The sequence below is a fragment of the Lathamus discolor genome, chromosome 3, assembly GCF_037157495.1.
Source record: "Lathamus discolor isolate bLatDis1 chromosome 3, bLatDis1.hap1, whole genome shotgun sequence".
Taxonomy (NCBI): Eukaryota; Metazoa; Chordata; class Aves; order Psittaciformes; family Psittacidae; genus Lathamus; species Lathamus discolor.
The window spans coordinates 123,333,094-123,355,737 of NC_088886.1; the positions used below are offsets into that span (position 1 = coordinate 123,333,094).

The 22,644-nt window shown below is 41.6% G+C and overlaps 1 protein-coding gene across 2 annotated transcripts in view; it reads left to right on the forward strand.

Annotated features, from left to right (window-relative positions):
• The window catches only part of SEMA5B (semaphorin 5B), a 283,952-nt gene that overhangs the window by 68,056 nt on the left and 193,252 nt on the right, over positions 1 to 22,644 (forward strand). For both annotated transcript variants that reach the window (XM_065671441.1, XM_065671442.1), the window contains one exon: positions 20,212 to 20,272. The gene's annotated coding sequence lies outside the window, so the exon portion shown is untranslated. The remainder of the gene's footprint in view (positions 1 to 20,211; positions 20,273 to 22,644) is intronic.

Consider the following 22,644-nt stretch of genomic DNA (forward strand, 5'->3'; position numbering starts at 1 on the left):
TGTTGGTTTGGAACTGTGAGGTGCTTTCGGGTCAGAAATGTTCTTTCTGCTACCAGCCTCCAGAAGACTATTTTGGCCTGAGGGCACATGTGTAATAGTTTATATATTAGTCCAATAAAAAATACACATGAGCTACCTCGTCTCATTATCAGTCCATCACCTAAGATGTTGCTGCAGCTCTAATGGTGGCTCATATTTCATTTGTATCCAGTGTATTTTAAGGCTGCAAAATCAGACAGCCAGGATAGATGTCAGTTTCAGTGCTGTCCTCTGCCTGTTATTATATATGTTTGTATTAATGATGGGCTATCCTGTAGTATTAGTCAATTTAAATATTGAAAACAAATGTTTTCCTATATCTCTGCCTTGAGGCTAGGAGTGATTATTTCAGCCTTTTCAGTGTATATGAATCTGCATTTGTAGAAGTCTCTATTCTGCAGTGAGCCCAACATATGAACTTAGTCTGCAAATTCATCTGAGAAGTGCTAAAATCGGCACCCAGTTCTGCAAGTACCTATATCAACAACGTATCCGATGGTCCAAATACCACATTGCTTTGGAATTGCAGTTTTTTAGACTTAGCCACCTGAGTCAGCGTGCTTCTGCCTCTTTATTGTTTACATCTTGATGTTTCAGTGTCACCAGGACACATTATTATGACACTGGGATACAAATAGCCCATCGCTGAGGGGTTTTTTTTTAGTAACTTGGCAACGTTATCTAAAGCAAAGCAGACTCTTGAATTTGGGGCATACTGCAATACACAGGGGCAATGAGAAGTATTTGCGGTGCAGAGTATTTCTTGCACATTTGAAATCTCTGTTATATCAATCTTAATCAGAAAAGGAGTGGCTGAAGAAAAAGTAATATTTTTTCTGCTTAATGTTTCTGATAAAATTAGCATTTGCATAAAATACACTTAGAAATAGTATAAGGGTTTCACACAGTAACCTTAACAATGTTTATAGTACTGTTTATAAATATGTGTTTAGGGAGATATAAAATTGTGGATCATTGACCTGATAAGCCACAATATAATTTTCAGAGCTATTTAGGTGTGTCAACTGAATGAGTATTTAGAATCCAGGCAGCCCATGTAGTAAAAATTTGCATGAAAACCATATTGATTTCAGGTGCAGAAGCAGCATTTCAATGCAGAATAGATGGACTGCTGAATTTATTGGTGTTCTAAGCTGGGAGCAGACAGAATTTGCACAAGACCCTTCCTAGTCCTAACATGAGGTGGTACAAGGCAGTGAGGGGCATTGCGTAGGAGATGTAATAAAAGACTGAGATCCTGGGTTCATTCAGCTCCTGGGTCTGTCCTATATACCCCAATGGGACAGTCTGTGAAGGCCTCCATCTAATGCTCTCATTTCTAACCCTTGGTATGAGGGAGAGATGCTCCCATGACTACTAGCAGAGAGGTAGAATTAGGTGCTACTCTTCATGCCACTCTTGACACGAGCCTAGCGATGAGTCCCCAGCACTTTCTGGCTGCTGCACACTGCAGCCAAAAAGTTTCAGCATTTGGGGGCTGCAGAGTTGAGATACCATCAGTAGCAGAAGGCTCAGCTCCTCCACAGCAGTGGAGAGTGGAGCAGTGGAGCAAGGAAGAACCTACATCCCTAGTGAGTGGGCAGTGGAGAAGGCAGGAGGAAAACAAGAATGCTTGGAAAACGTTGCTACCAGTTGCAGAAAAATGACAGGAATTTTGCAGAACTGATACTTAGTGTGATGATGTGCCATGTATGATGAAGTGCCTCAATGTATCCAGATAATTTTGAACATTTTGTTTCTTCAAGTCAATGTCAAGATCTTTTTTGTATCCTGCAATCTGGAGCTCATTAAGTGCATGACGCATGGAAAACTGTGTTTGCCTCTTATATGTAATACTGAGGAAAACAAGCTCTTAACCCCATTTTCTGTTGGACACCTTCTGCATTCCAAATTCAATCAATTTTATGTATGTGCACTTGAACATTCAGACATATGTCTTGCTGTGTCTGAGTATGGATTTGAAAGTCATGTTCTGTGCAAAGGTCTCCACTAGTCACCAATCCTTGGTTGAAGACAGAAGAATAAATACATAAAGTGCCATACTCCATCCACCTGAGATGGCCTGAGAGATGGAAATGCCCCCTTACTGCCAATGTTACAAACAGGTATTTCTCTAGTGGGAGCTACTGAAGGATGCAGCACATTTTGTAGTTTGTTGTTGTCTGCTTCAAAGTGAGGAGAGAATCAATAATTTGTTAGGCTGTGAGCTGACGGCTTGTCTGAATGCCAGCTCTGGTGCCCTCCAGGATAAGCTGCCAAAGTGACTGAGGGAGTAAAGCTGGATGTAAATTCCACGAGTCATTTTCCTGAAGCTCTTATGTGGGAAACCCTTAGAAGCCTCTCAGTAAGGACAAAATCCTTGCAGGCTTAATTCTTGGTTGAGCAAAATTCCTTCTGAGGTCAGTAGACCTAATCCTGAAGTCTTACCATTTGTTTACATCGATGGGATTTGAGCATGTGTGTGTGAGTAGGGAACAGAAGGAGGGAGGGTCTTGGGACAGGGTGTACTGGAAATGCTTCCTTGTGTGGTTGGAAGAAGCCTGCCAGGCTTAGGCTCTGCAGAAATGGACACATACCTGGAAGGAAGGTTTGCTTCAATAAAATCAAACTTTGCTTCAATAAAATCAAACTTTGCTTCTTGCTTTCTCTGCCATAGTAGACAGAGCAGGTGAGGATTTCTCTTTTCTGTGGAAACTCTTTGGTGCCTGGGGTGGCCCAGCCCTGCCTCTCAGGGATGGTGCAGCTCACACTTCCACATATGTGCTTTAGAAATTGTGTGCATCTGAGACCTTCTTTCACATAGAATCATAGAAATTTTTGGGTTGGAAAAGACCTTAAGATCATCTAGTTCCAACCCCCCTGCCATGGGCAGGGACACCTCACACTAAACCATCTCACCCAAGGCTCTGTCCAGCCTGGCCTTGAACACCGCCAGGGATGGAGCATTTACCATGTCCTGGAGGAAAAAAGAATAACCCAGGCTGACAAGCCTCTCTTGTCCTTTTAATTGCATCACAGTCCATCCAAGTGATAAATAGCATCAAATATAGAAGCAGATGAGAGCTGGGACATTGATTTCTCTTATCCTCTAGCTGAGAAACAAGCTCTAGATTTGCCTTGTAGCCCTGGGGTAGGAACCTTGCAGGGGGCTTTGAAGCAAGATGTGGCTCTGCTTGCCCCATGTGCCATCGTAGTGAAACCCCATAAAGAGCCCCTTGTCTCTGCTTTGCAAGTTATGTCATGCCAACAGTGCCCTCAGCACTCAGCAGAGATTTGCCCTGCCTGTTTCCACACACACACCTCCTTCCCCCCTGCAAGTTGAAATGTATCATCTCCTTTATGATGGATTCAGCCTTTATTAGTCAAAGATCATGCCTGTTCGTTAACCTTCCAATAAGGCTACATCAGTTAGTGAAACACCGTTCAGCCAGGCATATGGTTTCATAAAAGTTGCTGCTGGTGTCACACAGCTGTGTACAATTTTGTTTGGTTTGAGACTTTTTACTTTTTAGTAAAGAGATGGAAACCGTTCTTCTCTTCTGCTTTCTGGTGAGTGACTTATAAATGACCTGTGTGAAACTGGCTCTGGAAAATACAATCAGAAAAATATATAGGCTGTTGCATTGTTTTTATGAATCCCAGGTCATGATACAGGGAAGATTCCGTGGTAAAATTTCATTAAAAGTAAAGGAGGAACACTAAAAGCTGTGCTGCTGAAAGTAAAACTTCGTCAAGCCAAGTAACACTAGGCCATCTTGTACTTCACTCCCTGCTGTTTATCTAAAGCACATTTCTTCAGTAGGTTTCTACTTCTGGCAGTTTATATCTCCATGAGTTTAAGAGCCTTTGACTAATTAAGAGCAGAGAGATTTTCACCATGCTGCCACAGCCCCACTGAAAGAAAAAGTTCCAAGTGTTTTGCTCTCTGGGGCCAAAATTATAAAGAAATGTCTGTGTACATATACCTATTTAGATATTACATATACCTATTTATGTATTACATATACCTATTTATATACCATACACAATGTACATATACCTAGATATTCAGATTATGTCCATATACATATTTAACTAAAAAACACAACAGCTTAGAAGTGAGCACCTTCAGGGTGCAGAACGTACGTCCTGGAACACAGTCTTCTAGGTGGGTCTCCAGTGTGTTATTAGCAATTTGCAAATTAATCATGGAAGAAATTTAGGAGGCTTGATCGTACCAGTGAAGAAGCGTGTGTGTTTGTGTGAGTGCATGTGCATGCATGCAGAGAGCGACTGTGAGGGATGCCTGTGCTTAAACTGATGAGACAAGTTTTATCACTTCTGCCCATTGATGCTCTTTGGAAATATGGCAGGCTGAGCCGATTAAGGTAGCTCAGAAATGTCTTTTCAAAATGGCTTTTGGGCCCCGGTTCCCACACTAATTTACTTCCTTCATTCTCTTCAAAATTTGCTCTCCTCAGCGTTTGCTGTGCTTGTTCACTCAGATGCACTGAGAAATGCATTGTTACCCAGCGGTTTTCTGGCACAAAAGGTGGGGTTTGGTCCAGATCCAAAAACATACAGAAAAAGATCATAACCCAGGAAACAATTGTATCGAACAGTGAGAAGGTAGTATGCGTATGAAAGAGTACAGCTGAGTTAAAAAATATACAAATGAAGGGAGAGGTAATTCAGTAGAAACTCACAACTGCATTAACCTTACTGGTGTTGGACAGTGCCTGACTCCACAGTAAATCCTGTTCACCAAAGTTCAATATTCAGCATCAGGAAAACATGCGAGTGCTTAAATTCGTCCCTGTTTGGCAGCATGATCCCCGCGTCTCCCATCGTTGTGAACCTGGTTGCCACCTCTCACGAGGCTTGAGATCCCACGGATTTTTAATTCTGTGTATTGAGGTTTGTGGTGCCACAAAGGGAGAGTCTGGTCTGAACCAGAGCCTTCAGCAAATGTATCCTGAATATGAGTAGCGCAAAATGGAGGCAGTCATGGAAAGGATGAGTTGATCATGAAAATTAACAAAACACCTCTCATTTTAGTGTGGTGTGTTTGAAAAGAACAAAATCACTCATAAGGCCTGAAGGCTGAGAAACAGCTGTGGCAGGATAAGAGAATTTACACATGCGTTATTTTACTGTTGCTAAGATCACACCTGTGGTCTCATGCACCGAGATCATGCTTTTAACTTCATAAACTGGTCTCCAAAGGAAGACCACAACATTAAAGGAGATGGATGGGAGTGAATTTAGCGAATTTCATCTGAGGAAATGTTTAATGGCAGGATGATAATTTTAAGGGTCATTTAATACTGGCAAAAGGAAATGACACATAGCAGAAGTAGTAACACAAAGAACAATGAATTCAATTTAATAAAGGGCAAATTCAAATTGGAAATGAGGCTAAACTTTCAGATGGTTAAGAGCAGGCAGAAAAGGAAATAATTTGCTTAATGAGGTAGTTATGACAAACTAGGTAGAAATAGTTTGGGTTCTGAATCCAGCCAATGTGGAGTTGAATCTTTCCTGCCTGATACAGTGAGTTCAACTAGGGAGCCCAGTTGTGTTTAGTCAACCTTGTCCATCCTATCCATTAGTTGCATTAATAATCCATATTTGAATAAAGGCACTGCAGTAGCATTGCTACATGTTGAGAATCCTTTTTTCATCTATAACAGTGAAGAAGGAAATTAGCCTTTTGGTGGCTTCACAATATGAAACGTAAAGTTAAGTGTGCTGTGGTTGTATGAGCTGAGATTTATAGACCACGTGGAGATTTACAGCCTCACAGCATTTGTGTCTGGTCAGAACCATGTTAAAGATAGGTTGGTGGGGATTTTTCCTAGGGTTGCATGGGACTTGGGCTCTTGGCTCTTCACTGTGTTGTGGAGACAACTGGACACCCCAAAGGTAGCTTTTCAAAGTTTTACTTTCATGGTTTCCTTGAAGCAGAGCTGATCTGGTGGCTGTTAGTAATGCAGCGGTTGATCTTAATTAACCACTTCCAAGTCTTGCTTCTCCAAATGGACTCCTAATCTCCTGCCTGCTACAGCATTTTTTAGGAGCATGTCTGAAAACAGCCTCTTATCTGTGTTGCCAAGAAGGCTCTATGAAAAAAAGACTACGAATGCATACTGACAGAATCTCACAGCTGAGTAAAAGTGGGTCAAATATATTTCCAGTGTAAACTTACTGGAAATAGTGAACAATGCGAGAACTGATACTGATACTGATATCAGTGATTCTAATAGGACGAAGACAAGTGATTAACAAAAAAGTTTATCTGTTTGTGGCACAGATAATACATTGAAATTTCTTGCTTTATTGTAAATATATTGACAAGCACAAACTACCTAATTAAGGAGGTTTCATAAGGGTCCCAGGTAACAGCTGATGATCTGATGAGATTATCACTGGGGAGTTTAGCAATATCTAAAACTGAAATGTTAGCATTCAGTTCATGGAAATGGCTTATGTTACCCCACACAGCTGATGATTACTCTGTTTCAGTAACAGAAGTCTCATAAGAATTTGTGCTGCTCAAAAAGTAATACAGTTTTTCCAGGACTTTGATAATGATCAGGAAGTGAATGTAAAACTGTGATCTCGTGCCATTTGGAAAGTTCCTGGAATGATCTGATGGACAAAGCTTGCTAGGGTTCTAACTATACATTATAAAAGAAGAAAAATGTTAAGTCTTTGGTCTCTGCCAGCAGCAATGGAAGTGGAGAAGACAGTAAATTTTACTCCACAATTACCTGAGATTAAAATGGGTGGTGCCCCGAAGAGAAATAAGGAAGTGTTGCTTTTTGTGAAGAAAATCAATCATAGGATCTTGGAATGGTTTGGATTGGAAGGGACCTTAAAGATGATCTAGTTCCACCCATCTGCCATGAGTAGGGACACCTTCCACTAGAGGTCAGTCTAAATACTGGCACTGGTTGTTACCTACTGCTATGGATGGCCATGTTGGAGGGCTGGTTGGAAAATCAATTTATTCCTGTAAAAAACATTGCTTTTATAGAAGTCTTTCTTTAAGCTTTGAGATTTTAATCAGAAAAATTGAAAATTATCAGTTTCCAGCTACCAGAGAATTTCAGATGAAAGGCTGGCTTCTGGTCAAGTTTTTTTCCCTAGTGCAAACACACAAACGCTTGCAGAAGTAGCCATCTGCACTGGTGTGGACATTGTTTCCTCTACAGTAGAAATTTTTGCAATACATTCTGTTTTATTTCTTGGTTCTGCAACATCCTTTACTGGATGTATGGGCTGCCTAGCTGCTAGCTTCTTATTACAGTTGTGAGTTTCTAAGCTTTCGTTCTAAGTTTCTGTTCCAGTCATAAGTTTATAAGGTGCTTGGAGGGCTTGTGATCCCAGTTGCTCTTAGATCTTCTCTACTCTTTGCAGATGAGCTGAAAATTAGTAATAGTGTTTGGGATGGTCAGTGAAAGCAGTAGCAGCAGTTGCACTACATGTCAAAGAAGAAGCTGTAAAGGCTGAGGAAAGTAGATGCAAATTATCAAGGGAAGTGCAAGACTTTGTCTGAAGTAACTCAGTGTTTTTGGCCGGGGTCAGAGAACGACATTCCCAGATTCAATCCACCCCTCATATGTGAAGTTGTTGAACCCATACTATTTACACTAGTAGAGTTCTTCCAGGACCCTAGGAAAGATAATGCTTGCTGGGTGTTTTGTAGGAATATTTTTTGGACCTACATATGCACATTATCAGTGTTCGTCATCTAACATGTAGCACTTACTGGGCTCAGCTGTGACTGGGGAAGTTGAGTTGCTAGCAGGAGGTCAGAGAAAATGATCTGTTGGTTCCTTCTTGCCTTCACTTCTCTGAATAAAGGTCCTGCATGTCCCTGTTGATGCCCACAAACCTGTGCATGTTTGTACTGAGCAAAGTATGGAGATGCAGAAAGCTGTGTGATTGGAGTTAAAGCTTGCCTTCATGCAGACAGTCCTGTCTTTAAAAGGTGAAAGCACAGGTGTTTCAGAATTTGTTGGGATATCTTGTATAGCTTAGGCAGGCTGGTATCGTGTTATTAGAAAGAAGATTTGATTGGGAATGTGCTACTTGTTGCAGGTCACTATTTAAGACACAGATCTATGCATCTCTCTGAATAGCCGGTAACTTTGCAGCTTAGACTTTTGGCTGAGAAGTGAAAGACAAATGTTACGGGATCTAGTTAAATTAGGCAGCATGGAGATTTAAACTTTAGTCTTTGGTGCTGGGGCATCAGGCTGTTCCTTAGGGTGCATATGGCACGTTGTCTTTCCTGAGAAGGTCTCATTTTTATCCCCGTGTAAAATGCAAGAAGCTTTGTAGGATGAGAAAACTCTTTCCTGTGTTGTTAATCTAAGGATTTACTTCCAATGGCTTCCCTCCTTTAAGAAGGTGTCATTCACCTTTTCTTGCTTAGATACTGTAGACTAATTCTCGTCTCTGCTCTGGGTCTGTAGCTGAATAGAGTAGTTCATCACTAAGGGAAAACAAGTCTTTGTTTGTAACTGTTTCTCTTCATTTTATCTTGGCTTGTCAGTGTCTGGCAGATTCTCCATCCTTTATTCCATTCCTCTTCAGCTCACTAACAGAGCCGTCGTTAGCTCTGTATATAGTGCAGGCTCAAGGATTTCATTACTTCTCTGGAGTTTTGTTCATTCTTTTATGGGTTTTCTTTGAACTTTGTTTTCCTTATAGGTGAAAAAGGCTGGGTTCTGTTATGAATCTGGTCTTTGCTTTGTGTGTTCTTAACACTGGTAATTACTGCGGCAGTGGACTGACCTGAAGCGGTACTGTAACTCTGCCTTGCATTTCTGTTTGGAAAAATATTTATGATGTTGGCATGTGTATCTCATTTTGTTAAGTTTACTCGTACTGTTTAGAACAATCTGAGGAGATTTATAATGCTTGGTTTGTGATACAGCCATAAAGAATTAAGTAAAGGCTTTATAACTAATCTCTATTTTCCTCCAGCCAAAGAAATGCTGTCATGTTTTCATATAGCAGCTTATTTAGGGTCAAAGTTTAACTCCTCTCTGCATTTGATAGGCATATATAAGTGCTGCATTTGAGTTGTTTGCAGGGGAATTTGGCATTTTGATTTTTAAATGCGGTGCCAAACATGTGGAGAGAACAGCGCTGCTTGATTAGAATGGAGCCCATGCAGCGACAGGAGGTATATTTTCAGCAAAATTACTATGAGAAGAGACAACGACTTAGGAAACCAATATCAATTAAAATTGTAACTAAGTTGATGCTGGAGGTGGATAACTGCTAACTTTAGATATTTGCTAGCTAGGCAGAAACTCAGAAAGTGAGTATTTTCTGAGAGCAGAGATATGGAGGAAAGATGGCTTATGTTTAAACACCAAGACTCAGAAAATTGACTTCAGTCCCTTTCCTGGCTGCCTCAGAGGATGCCTCTGTAGTCTTGGGGATGATTACAAACCTTTTAACATATGTTTATGCTGCATCTAGCTATCTGGAGTCCTCATTTTAGTTAGGCTTCATCAAATTCTAGCCAACCAACTAATATTTACTCGTTAGTCTCTACCAGAAAGTAAACAAGTGGTCTTTGGAAAAATCAAACTGATTCATGTTTACACTGAATAGGGATTCTGTGTCCTGGTCAGTGATGGATGAAAAGTGAGGCCTTCAGAGATGATGGCTAAATCAGACTTGATACTCAGACCAGGCATGGGATCATTTAAGTAGCTTAAAAATATGTTCTGAGGAGGGAGAAGGGAGAAGGGGAGGCAATGCTCACTAGGAAGGCTATGAGATGTTTTCTGAAGATCTTAGTCACGTAACTCCGGAAAGAGCAAGGACCTGACAGAAGTAGAGAGAGCCCTGCTTAAATAGAACTTTATAACATCATTATTGTATCATCCAAATGCAGGCACACTTTTAATGAAGGGGGAAAAAAAAGGAAAAGCATTTATTTATTTATTTATTTATTTATTTATTTATTTATTCATTTTCAGATAAATCATCCACAAACAATCTTATGAGAGAAATAATAGGAAGAAGGGCAGAGAGGCATGCCAGAGAAGGAAGTTTGCAGAGTCCAGGGTATTCAGAGAAGACTGCAGTGGGACTGCCTCTAAGAGAGAGCGTTTACTTCACTAATTCTTAACGGGTTCACCTTCTGGGATGCTGACCTTGGGCTGCTGCCAGGACATTTGTCTTGGACTTGGCCTCTAGGCTGGTGAGTTAGTGATGGAATGGCACATCTCTATGTCTTCAGATTGCTCAGCGTGAGGGATTTTGGTCTCTGATCATTCTGTCTCTCCTGCCCCAGAGATGAGAGGATGTACCAAGGAGTGAAAGCACAAATCTGGGAGCTGGAAGACTTGGCCTTTGTTTTCTAAGGCCGTCGCAGCCTATTTGTGAATTTGGGCAAAACAAAGAATGACAGACATTAGATGTAGGGTTTTTCAAATGGCTCAGGGATTTCTTTATTCTGCTGTCAATGGATGAAATAGGACTTTGACTTTGCTGGGAGCAAGGGCCTTGTATTTCAGCCTGTGTGTGGAGTAGGTGGGTTTCTGTAACCATTTGGATTCAAAAAATGTGTGCCTGCTGCAGCGCAGGGAATTGATGCAACTTTTGCAGATGCTATTTTGTGGGTGGGGGAAGCACAGTTTAACTGAAAATGTGATGTAGGTCACATTCAGGCCCTAGTTATATCTGTTCAAATCCCTGTTAATGTTGCTGGTGTGTTTATCCAGAGTTTGTTGTTACACAAATACCTGCTACTTCACAATAACTCTGTATAGGTAGATGTGATGCAGTTTGGGCAGGGGAATGGTGAAATGAAAACTAGTTTGGTCCTAGAATATATCCCAGACTAAGTAAACAGCACTGCAAGGGGTTAGCTTTGTAATACTGCTTTTCCACTGCAGCGTTACAAGAAGATACTATTTATAGTTTGTGCCCAGTTTGTGCTGTCTGAAACTAGGAAAAGTTTCCACTTTGGAAAGGTTGGAGTTTCTGTTTGGAAAATAGAAAGGTATTTTGAAGTTCCTTATAGAAACTGATTTTTTTTTTTTTTTTTTTTTTTTATGACAGAAATAGAAAGTGTTTCTCTCTGATTTTGTAGAATAATGGACCCAACATAGAGTTTTCCAGAATAACCCATCTTGTCCCATCCTGTGGACTCATTTCACTTCGGACTGTTGGCAAAGACGTGGGTTCACACAAAACAGTTTCAGGGGAAGTGGCAGGTCCTTCAGGCAGCTTCTAGCCTGGGAGTCCTCTGAAAAAGAAGAGGCATGAAGGAGGCTGCAAGAATTTATCAGGTGATGCCATTTGCAGACAACAGTCGGCAGAAAGATCTTCAGTAAGCCCCAGAAATCCCAGATACAGCATTGAGATCTGCAGTATCTGTTTGCAGAGTGGTATACTGAGCATAGATTTGGTATTCTGACAAGGGAAGACAGGACCATATGGCCTAATCCTGCTGCTGGAGAAAAATACATAGCCGAAGGGAAAGACTGCCACTGTCCCTAGAGGAAAGAAATACTTGTGTGCCCCTTATGCTCTGGAGGCTTGCTCAAGTAAGTCCCTCCTGTACTGTGGGCAGTCTAGAGGCAGAGGAATGTTATCTTACTAAAAGCTATTTGACTGCTTATTAGGAGTCCTAGAAGCCCTGTGATTTTGATCATAAAATCTGCTTGGACTTTCAGTATTTTAGTTTGTGGTATGGCTGCTGCAAGCTGCAGTTGCTGGCTTGGAGCCATCAGCACTGCAGCAGACCCTGTTAGATGCTCCCCTGGAGTCCTGCAGCGTGAGGCAGCAGGGAGCTGCGCAGGGAGCTGCACAGGGTGCTGACAGAGACCAAGACAAGCTTGGTCCCCTCACTCCTCTTTTTTAGTAGGCATGGCAAAACCAAAAGACTGGATGCGTCATTATTGACAAATCAAGCATTATGGTCAGAAGAGAGTGGTCTTGGAAATTTCCTGGGCAGATCTACTTACTATATCCTGGGTCTGGTTTAGAAACAATGCAAAGAGTGAACTTTGATCAATGGGTTTTACTTCTCTGATCTTCATCTCCCAGAATGCTGCTCAGCAGCTGTACTCTTTGGAAGAGGAATAGACATTTTCTTTGACTGAAGATGTTTGCAATTATTTTCTGTCTCCACTTGAACTCCTGATATTCATATTCATATTTTCAATGCTAATGACTATATGCTAAAAAGATCCTCTGTCTCCTAAAACTTCTCTTGCATTAGCCAAAGGAAAAAAAAAAAAGTAATTAACTAAAGCTCCCTCTGAATCTTTGACTCATCCAATCACCTAAATTAATCAGTGTTAAAGAAAAGTGTGCGGCTTGGCGTGACCACCCAGGGTGCTCTGTCTGGCTCCATGACTTATGTTGCTTTGTCTGGGTATCACATCGTGCATATAGTGCAGGATTATGCTCTGTCCTCAGGTCCCTGCCACACTTATGCTATGTAATCAGTCTGAATTTGGGCTGAATGTCATCTAGAGCAGAAAACTATTTCCAAGCAACTGTAGGTTTAGTTTAGACCTTTTAGGATCAAATTTTTATCACCAATATAAATCCAGGGAAGGAAAGAGTTTATTTAGACGCACACCTGTTGAAACTAGAATTTAGACGTAAATGTTGTCTTCAAGCAGTATCCCAGGCCCTGCCTCTGTCACCTTCCATGTCACATACATGCTTTTGGTGACAGACCTATATTAACAGTTATAGCTGTATGTGGAGTAGGCAGGAATGAAAATAATGTCTAATTTCATGGTGTTCTCAGTAGAAACATTGCAAGCAATGGGGACTAGCATTTGGGAGACACTGGCCCTTACATTTGGGTTCCTCCCTTCCCCCAGCTGTGCCACTGGCTTGCCGAAAAATCCTGTGCAAATCACTCACCTTCTCTAGAGGTTCAGTTTTGCTTTTGTAAAGCAGGAACAATGATTCCTTTCAGCTGTGCCTCCACAGCAGTGATTGAGCAGGGCTAACAAGCAGTAATGCAGTCTTCAGGGAGCGGCAGCTCAGAACCTACTCTAGCGAGTGTTTTGTACTAGGAGAAGAATGGATCCTTAAAGTATTTAATCAACAATCTCTGCGTATACATGCCCCCACTTCTGCATTAAATACTGTTAGTGAGTTAGGGCTTTATTATGTCTTTTCCTCTTTTGTTTATCTCATGTTCTCGTCAACAGGAGCTTCACTTTAGACCATGGTAAATCTTTTTAACTGCGCTTTTACTGTCTACAGTTGTTAGGAAATCTTGTGCATACTTTTTACTATTTTTTTTTTAATAGCGGCTCCATTCTCCCTTTCTGAACTATCCTGACTTTTTAAAAGGGAAGCAATAATGAATTTCCATATGGGCTATACCTTGTAAAAAGATTATCTCCATTTATTCTTTGTAGAAAGTTTTCAGAAGGGAAGACACTGTCCCAATGCACAGAAGCAATTTTTCTTTTCAATGGATCCTGTGACTCAAATCTAAACCTTTGCTCTCAGAGGAACACTTTTCAAATGTTTACTTACTTCTTGATTCCTGATAGGCAGTCTGGAAAAAAACAGATGAGGTGTTACTCCTGAAAGTTATACTGCTTTATGTTGTTTGAAAGGCAGAGATTGAACTGATTTGTCTAGCAGCTTGCCTTTTCTCAGCTGGGGGAAAGAGGTCCTTTATAGCTCAGGCTTTTATCAACAGTCCAGTAAAAGTGTTTTATATATATACATAAAAAAATCATACAACATTTATATAAAGCCCTTTATCTTGATGCCTCCAAAATTTATGAAACAATTTGTCAACTACATTCGTCAAAAGTTATCTCTTACTCCAGCACAAAAATGGAGGTATTTCTGTGCTGGGTGAAATTATTCTTGTTACTAATAGCTTTTGAAAGTAACCACCAGACTTGTAATGCATGCTTTACAAAATTTTAATCTGAGCAATTTAGAAACTTTTTCCTGGTCATCTAAGGAGATTTAATTAAATATGAAGCCACCTTCTTGTCTGAGTGAGGGGGGACTGGCACACAAGGTGTATTGAGCAGGAGAGGATCAGTACTGTGCGTGCGCTGTGGGTAACTGGGGGAAAAAAGGTAAATAATCTAACACTGAAGACAAAACCAGGGTCTTAGAGTGAATCCCTTCTGCCAGTCACTTGGTGACAAATTCCTGTTCTGTGGCACAGCTGGAACAGATTGTTTCATATGGGCAAAACCTGCATAACCTGATGGGATGCCTGCTTCTCTTTGTTACCCCTGTACCCAACCCTGGGTTGGAGAGAAGCATCTGTCCAAGAAGGGGTTGTCTTCCCAGCGCTTGTAATGTTCCAATTTGCTCTTCACCTCACTGGTAACACCATGACCTTCCAGAGACAGTATTTCCATAATAAAAGCCTTATATGTGAGCAGCATTTCCCTCTTCTGCAGGGGATCTGCATGCACATCTCACATACATACGTACTCCGCATCTGTAAGGCTTCATCAGAGGATATTCTTGGCTCCTGAACCTTTCTTTTGTGCAAGTGATTGGCTACCTAGTGAACAAACACGTTGCAAGGTGACTAAGGGTGTCATGATGGGATCCATAGCATGAGTGTGTTAATGGAGTCAAGTGCTGTTTATTGGCTGCAGTGTATTTCACTGCACCCTTGGCTCATTCATGCTTCCTGTATGAAACTTGGCTGAAGGAGTCAGAACTGCAAGACATCATCCCAAATTCCAGCTGGGATGCGTAACTTGGCTACATGACACTCTCCCCTCTTTGCCCCCCTTAGCCACTTCCCATGTTAAATAGTTTCTCAGGACTCAAAAGGGAAGGGGGAGATAATCTCCAGGCCAGTGATTCTGATAAGTAGAAAAATGGCATAAATAAATAAGCCATGATTAATAGTAAGAAATTGTCACTTGTCTCACTTGCCTGGAAGTTGTAGCTTGCTAAAATGACAGTCCTTGTCTTGCTGCTGGGGGGTTGGGTTGCAGAGGGTGAATGCTGGGGGCAGGGCTTTATTTTACACATATTTTCAAAGTGGAAAAAAAAAGAAGTGTGATGTATTTTCTTTTGCTGCAGCCTGCTCCCAATTTTCAGTTTACATTAATAGCTGTGGGAACAGCAGTCCTTATTGCCATATACTTTAGCTATTAACACCGTGTCTGGTTTGACAGTACATCTCTCCATTTTTTATTTTATTCCCTTATGATCATGAAATATGTATCAGCCTTCTTTTTTAATCTCCTTTGGCATGTCCAGTTAGTTAATTTGTGTTTTTCCTCCTTTAGAACTGGATTTTTCTAACATCATATACTTAATCGGAAGAAACAAACCAACTCTCTATTAAAGCATCTTTTTTTTTTTTAATTAAAAATTTGTTTGAATTCATATTTAATGGACTGATTTCTCCAGGACCCCCTAACAGCTTTCTATCCCAAATGTTTGCTTCATTGATATTTTAATTGCTATAATAATCAGCATTCTGAATAAGAGGTCTTTCCCCTAGCTCAGTAAATCCATACTGGCTGAGTAAAGCATGGCTGTGATTTATGTGCAGATAAACAGCTTTGGATCCTATCCAATCACTTCATCAGTTTTAATTCGGCTGCCTAATCAGTAGCAAACAGGAGAGTTGTTTTTTGTTGGGTTTTTTTGCTTTGTTTGTTTTGTTTTTAACAGAGTGGGGAGTGTCAATACAGGGTTTGGCATGTTCCCCAGAGTGGTAGAGATGGCTCCCCACTTCTCATCATGTTCGTGTCAAAGGCAGTTCTAACTTTCTGAAACAGTTTATACGCAGGGAATGAGATGCCAAGACCTGCCTTTGGGCTCTCTTCGGTGTCTAAGGAACCATACAGATATGCAGTCTGAACAAGAGTTTGTTCTTATGTTTTATGAAGGACATCCCTCCAATGCCTGAGAAAAGTGGAAGGGCTCGTATAGAAGCAGATTGTATTTCCTGTGTGGTTTTAGGGTTTGATGCCTTTGCAGTTATTTTCAGAGCAATCATGTAGCTGCTATTGCTGTTTCTAATAGAAAAAAAGACTGTGACAGAGTCCAGGAGGGGGAGGTGACTGCCGCCTGTGGGGTGCAGCTGTATAGGGGTAGATCTCTCACTGTGCAGCCCGCTCTTACCTTTGCAACTCCAGCATGTAGGTTGCTGTTATGTGTCAGCTATGTGCACCGTACTATAAAGGCCAGGCTGGTGCAGATGGCCCCAGACTGAGGCTCTTCTAACTTCAGGCTCATGACCACAGCCCCTGACCTCATTTTTGTCTACAATAACCCAAGCAAATGCCTGTTAAGTTTAAAACATTAGGCCATTTACCTTGTTAACTGTTAGTACCATGTGTCCAGAGGTGAAGTGTTCTCTGGTTTATAAGCAGCCTCTAAAGGATTGTGGAGAACAGCCCCATTTTGGTCATCAGATCTAGGGCAAGCAATACCATCTGTAATAATAAAGCTTACCTAAAGAGCTTAGCACAGTTTGAGCAGCAAACCATGGCTGTGGACTTCTGAGCTTTGTCAGCTATCCTTGACTGTCCTTCATTTCAGTGTGTAACTGTGCCTGGCCACTTCTTTTATAATGGGAGACTGCAAGAGATATTAGTAGCTGTTCTTCTGTATCTCTTTTTTTTCCCTGTTTCATAGCAGCCCTTGCTATCTATGCAAGCAAGCAGCAGGCTTGGGCAAGCTGTGCTGCGCTGGGTGGCCACCACTGGACTGCTGAGGAGACAGGTTAATTGGGAAGGAGACAACATTGGCATTGTTACTGTATCTTCTTGGGGGTTTACTTCATAACCCAGATGACACATGCCGCCTTTTCCATGTCAGGTTAAAACCCCATAGCTCTGTGTTTCGCTGTTACCAAGAAGAATCCCAACCAGAGCTGCTGAATTCAAACTTTTTGGCTCAGCCTTAATTCCTTGCACACACCCATAGCTGTAGGGGCTTTAAATAGTGCTTTGAATCATTATGAAATTCAGAGAATTAGGCTGGGCTGGAGGGAAGGGCGGTAGATTGGGTTTGTGGCATTTTGGGATCAGTTTGCGGTACAGTTATACATGTCCTGCGGGACGTTGGGGGTGAGGTGTCTAACCCATCTGCTGTGTTGGGCTTTTTTGTAGCTTGGAAAAGGACAATAACATCTCCCTGCCTTGAACTGGGGATGAGGAGAGGCTAAAACCCATTAATGAAGAGAAGACATTCACTCCTATGGTGGTTCTGGTACAGCTGCACCAGCACTATGGCAGTCACAGGGGGTTTTATCTGCAGTGCTTGGTGGTATTTCAGAAGTGGTTGTGAGCATTTTTGTACTCTCCTTGGGCATGCTCAGAGCAAGGCAACGTGTCTTGCCCAGGGATGGGGGAGCAGTCAGTGAGAAGGTGGCAGTCATTCTCCTGCCAGCAGATCCCACTGAGCAGAACACAGCTGGCAGCTGTGGAAGTGCAAGTGTAACCTTGGGGAGAGTGGAGGTGCCTGCCTTCTTCTGCTCCACAGAGGTTGTGAGCTAGATGTTGCGCTAGATGTTGCCTGTAGTCCCACAGGCTCTTTGCGTCAGGATGGAGAGTTTTATTCTTTTAATTTGGGAATTCCCTGCTTTGCCTAAGACAGCAGAGATTTGGAGGCATGTGTGGAGGTGGAAGCTTGACCATTATGCTATGCTACTTACCCTGTTTCTTTTTACTGGAGGGACTACTGAGCTTGGGATTTTCTTGGCTTTGATTGAGCCCAGTCTACAGGTCTGATTTTTTTTACCTCAACAGGAGCTCTGAACATCCCTTTCCTGTTAAAACAAATGTGAAATGAACTTCCAAAGTTCTGAAAGATGAAGACTATCCCATCTGTCTATGCTGCTTTAATAGAGAGATAGGAAAGGTTTCATCCTGTAACCTAAGAGAGAATTAAACATCAGAGAAGTAATTTCAGGAGAAGGCTCAGTTTCTTGCAGATCAAAGGGTGGGTTTCAGGAATCCTCTATTCTCTGGCCAGAAGGGGGCTATTATGTTTAGAGTTAGGCTGTTTGCAGACAAGTCCTTCTGGTGATCAAACCTCAGAGTTTGTGCTGACCAGTGGCTTACTTTTTAGAAAAGACTACCAGTCCTGGAGGTTTGAGCTATCAGATGTGTGCTATTTTCTTACAGCCTGGTATGCTGAGCTCTGAACTGCCTCCTGGGATATCAGCAAAAATGCATTTCTGCTCTTAACCATTTTAAAGAGCAAGAGTCAACTGGCAGTGAAGGCTGAGTCCTTTTGTGGGGTGCTCTGTCCTTGGGTTTCCCATCTTCATGATTCAGCCCTGGCAGAATAGCTGCAGAAATTTTCACATCTTTGTCCTTTTCCTGTGATTTCTTCCACAACAGAAGACTGATAGGGGAAGAAAGGAAATGTGAGAGTTCATATGCATGTTAGTCTTAAAATGTTGAAAGAAGGGACTGTAAGACCATTTTCAGGGTTATGGAAATGTGGTGAATGATGCTCCTTCTAGAAAACAATTACTTCTGTCCTCTCAGTGGACTGGGTGACTGGTTCCTCTGTTGCTGCAGTTTGCTTTTTTCAGATGTTGCAGTATTTATTATGACCTTTTTTATTTTTATTTTCCTTTTTCTATTTTTCCCCTTTCCCTTTTCACCTTTCCATCTTTTCCTTTTCCATATTAACACACTTTAGAAGCCAATGTTCAAGTAAGAATTATCAGGGTGGTGAGAGGTCTGCCTATGGTTTAAGTCTCATGTCTGGTCCCTGAGTGCAGCACCTTAACCCACAGGAGCCCTTTGGCATGATACAGGGTTTTGGCAGACTGGAAAAAACATTTGTCTTTTTAGTATCTCTATTCCTTGTCTGTGATGTAGAGTTGTCAGCATGTGCTCCTTCTCAGGAGTGTGGTGAAGAAAAAACCATCTGGCTTGTGAATGCTCAGCCATTGCTCTAATGGAAGCCATGTAAATAACTAGATAAATAATTTCAGTGAGATTGGCTGTTGAGCATAATAGGTAGCAGGGTCAGAACCTCTTCACAGTGAGTCATTCCTCACTGGCTGAGTGAGATTTGTGCTCACAAACCACTGTGCAGCAGCATCCTCTGATTTTTGCTGTTTCTGTCATTTCCCTGCCTGCACTTCTAGCTCCTTGATATCTTGTCAGTAAGCTTCAGGGCGCAGGGACTACCACAGCCAGTGTCTGCACTGTGTGCAGTCACAGGGTAGGTTTTGGTGTGGTGCTGTAATACAAAATTAAAGGATAAATCATTAGGGGGAAAAAATCTAAAATTTGTTATAATTTGTAATAGTTTTTTCTCTACTTTCATCAGATTGTGGTGGAATTGGAGATTTTGGGCAAGAAAATGGTGAAAATGATGAAAATAACCTCTGAGGTGTGGGTTTCTTCAGCGTGTCTGTTGATTCTGTGTTTTGCTTGGGATCAGTACCCTTCATGTTTCAAAGAAGTGGAAATACGGGCTCGCAGCTATCATGCTAGCTGTCTGCCCTGCCACGCTTGCTGTGAGACCTGGGGCAAATCGTGTAGGCTGTGTTCACACGTCTTCATCTGGCTGCAGCTCCTGGATTGGCTTGAACAGTTTAAATAGGTCTTTACTAACCCCTATCTGGCTGCACTTGTGAGTAGTTCTGCTGACAGAATGGAGGGTACAATGAACTTTGGTGGGGGTGAATGATGAGGCAGGGTGGTGGGGACAGGAATGTCCCCAAGCAGAGCACTGCAGTGAGGAATAAGATGTGTGTTCACAGCCTACATTTCTCACTGGTGCAATTTTCCCACTTGGAAACTGGGGCAAAATCAATTCCTTGTCTCTTTCGTGAGGATGAAGCATTCATGATTGTGAAAAGTTCAGGCAAGGCTGCACAATTTCTGAGTTCGATTGAATGTGTTATTTATTGTTTCTACAAACATTTGCTGCTAGTAAATCTGTAGGCTAGGATTTTTGGAGAAAGCAGATACGGAGAAGATGATTGCAGCTGCAGCAAGTTTTGAAGCAACCTTTGGATGAGCATTAGGGGGAATTTTTACACTGCTTTGTGGTTAAATAAGATGATCTTCACATTTTCATTTTGTTCTCAAAATAACATCAAAATTTGATGTTAAATTCTCTTTCCCATCTGATAGAAGACTTAGTTAGAAATATCCACTGAAGACTCTTTTTCTGATGTTTTCACAGGTTACTGAGGATTTTCCCTGGAGCATGACTTCGAATATGACACTTCAGTAATGCAGAGGCTGTAAGTAAATAATATGTTTGCAACCCTTATTTAACAGCCATGTTTATACTCTTTTCAGAGCCTTGCTAGAAGTGATCTTTGCTAGACTCTACCTTGCAACAAGCTTGCAAGGAAGTGACTGGATGATGACATGGTTTTGAAGTTGATCATGCCATTTTGGACACTGCTTTATCAGCTTCTTGTCTCATTGAAGAACTCCAATAATGGTTGCTTAATCTGCAGAAAGAAAGCCTGAGACATCTGTCAGTACTGCAGGAAATGCCACAAGGAGGCAAAAATAAAAATACCTCATTAGCTTAGATGAGCACTGAATAAAATGCAGTGATGTATTTACCAAAAGCTGGCATGCAGTCCTCTTCCCAGGCACACAACAAAGGCCAAGAGCCTTATTTTGCTTGTGATAGCACTAGTTAAAAAGGCCTACTAGAAGCTGAATGGATTAACCTGAAGGGATGCTCACCTGGTCATGTATTTGTTGGCTTTTGGTAACTTGTCAGAGTTGGGCATCTGAGAAGTCTTATCACAAAGGCAAGCTCTGGTGCAGTTCCTGGTTGTGAATGCTTGAAAAAGATGCAATTTCCTTCTCTTCCTCAGCTTTTCCCACATTTTTCTAAGGTGAATTAGTGAGTTGTTAATTTTGGTGCCTCTTTTCTGTATTCTGCATTGTTTTTCCTAATCGGTTCTCTCAGATCTGCTCAATCTCCATTTAATTCAGTCAGCTACTCAACATCCAAATCTTTGTAATAAAGAGAGTGCTAATTTTTCCTTTTATTTCAATTGTAGTTGATGGCTTTTGTCAGGTGTTATCATATAACTCAATAACCTGCCATTGGAATTTGTAATTTAATCAATAAAGGAAGCCATTTTTCTCAAGGAGATCAAAAGAGAAAGAGCTCAAGGAAAATGCACAGTAAAAGGAAGGTGAAGAACAAAAGAGGGTGATAGGAACTGTAGTTTACATTTAATAGCTGCACACCCTGAAGCCTATATCTGCCTGGCAAGTAGCAAGCAAAAGAGATATCACTGTTTGAGAATTAATGAATCTAATGATTGCACCTACGCACTCATCTTGCAGAATCTACAGGGGAAATCATAGATGTTATTTAAGTTGCTATTACAAGTTCCTCGTACAACTCCACCACACCAAATGGTGTTGGCAATCCTGTACATGAGCAGTACTGTTCACACTCAAGAGAGACACCCAGAGATGAAACTCTGGAACTATGTACTATGTGAAACTCTGTACCATGTGGAACTAATATGAAACTGTACTCCAGCCTGTCTTTTCACGTGCTTTTGCTGCATTGCTGTTGCTCTAGACAAGGGCAGAGGAGGGAGTAGCCATGACATCAGGCCACTCTTGATGTGCTCACTGAACGGCTAAAGGCTTTGCAGCACAGGGATCTCCATGGCCTCAGTAAAAGGGCTGCACCGTCCCTTGTCTTTGTGTTTCTTTCCAGTGCTTCTGCTGCCCCAAAGGAGGAGTTGGTACTGCCCTGGCTTGTCAGGATGAGGAGATGGGTATTCATCTAGCAGTGAGAGTTCTCTTGTTTCTGTGCCCTGACCCATGTGAGATGTGCAGTGTCTGGAAGAGCATCCCTTCCATTCCTGCTGCAGAAGTGAATTTTGCCCAGGGATGAAGGTTTATTTTGCCATCAGCCTCTGGAAGGCAGCATGCCTTTTTCACACTGCCAAGCCACTCTGAGTAAGGTCTGGGAGGGAGATTGAATGCCCCACTCAAGAAGCACTTGTGCTGGGTCACATCTGGGAATCTTTCTTTGGCTTCTTGACTTCAAAGGGAAATTGCCTGGGCAGGTCTCCGATATCAGGCCTCTGAAGAGTCAGCCATGGCTTTGCTGATAAATTGCTGATAAGTATTATGGTCTCAACTTGGCAAGGTCCACAACATGAAATGTATCAAAATTATTCATTCAGAAAATGTTAATGTTTAGAATCACAGTAAATCACTTGGGCTTTAGGGGACATCAAAATGCTGATTTTCTTATGTCCCTCCCAAAACGCCATTGATAGCACCTTAGCTACATTTTCTGCAAAGCAAATGTTGAGCCAGCCATTGAAACATGCATCTTGGGGAATTTTAGAACATGTTTTTTAACTGAAACCGGTGCATTAGTAAAGAAAGGCTTAATAATACAACATTTGGGTGATTTTTTAATATGTGGTGTGGCATTTGTCTTGAAGATTTTAGTACTTCCCTTGAGTGCTACTCAAGACTGAGTAAACAAGTGTTTAGAGAGTCTTCAGGTGCTTATTTTCAACCTGGGTTGACAAACTTTTCCTGTGGTAAGCACATAATTTCGTAAGACAATCAACTGATGAACTCTACAATGAATAGTCTAAAAAAAAAAAAC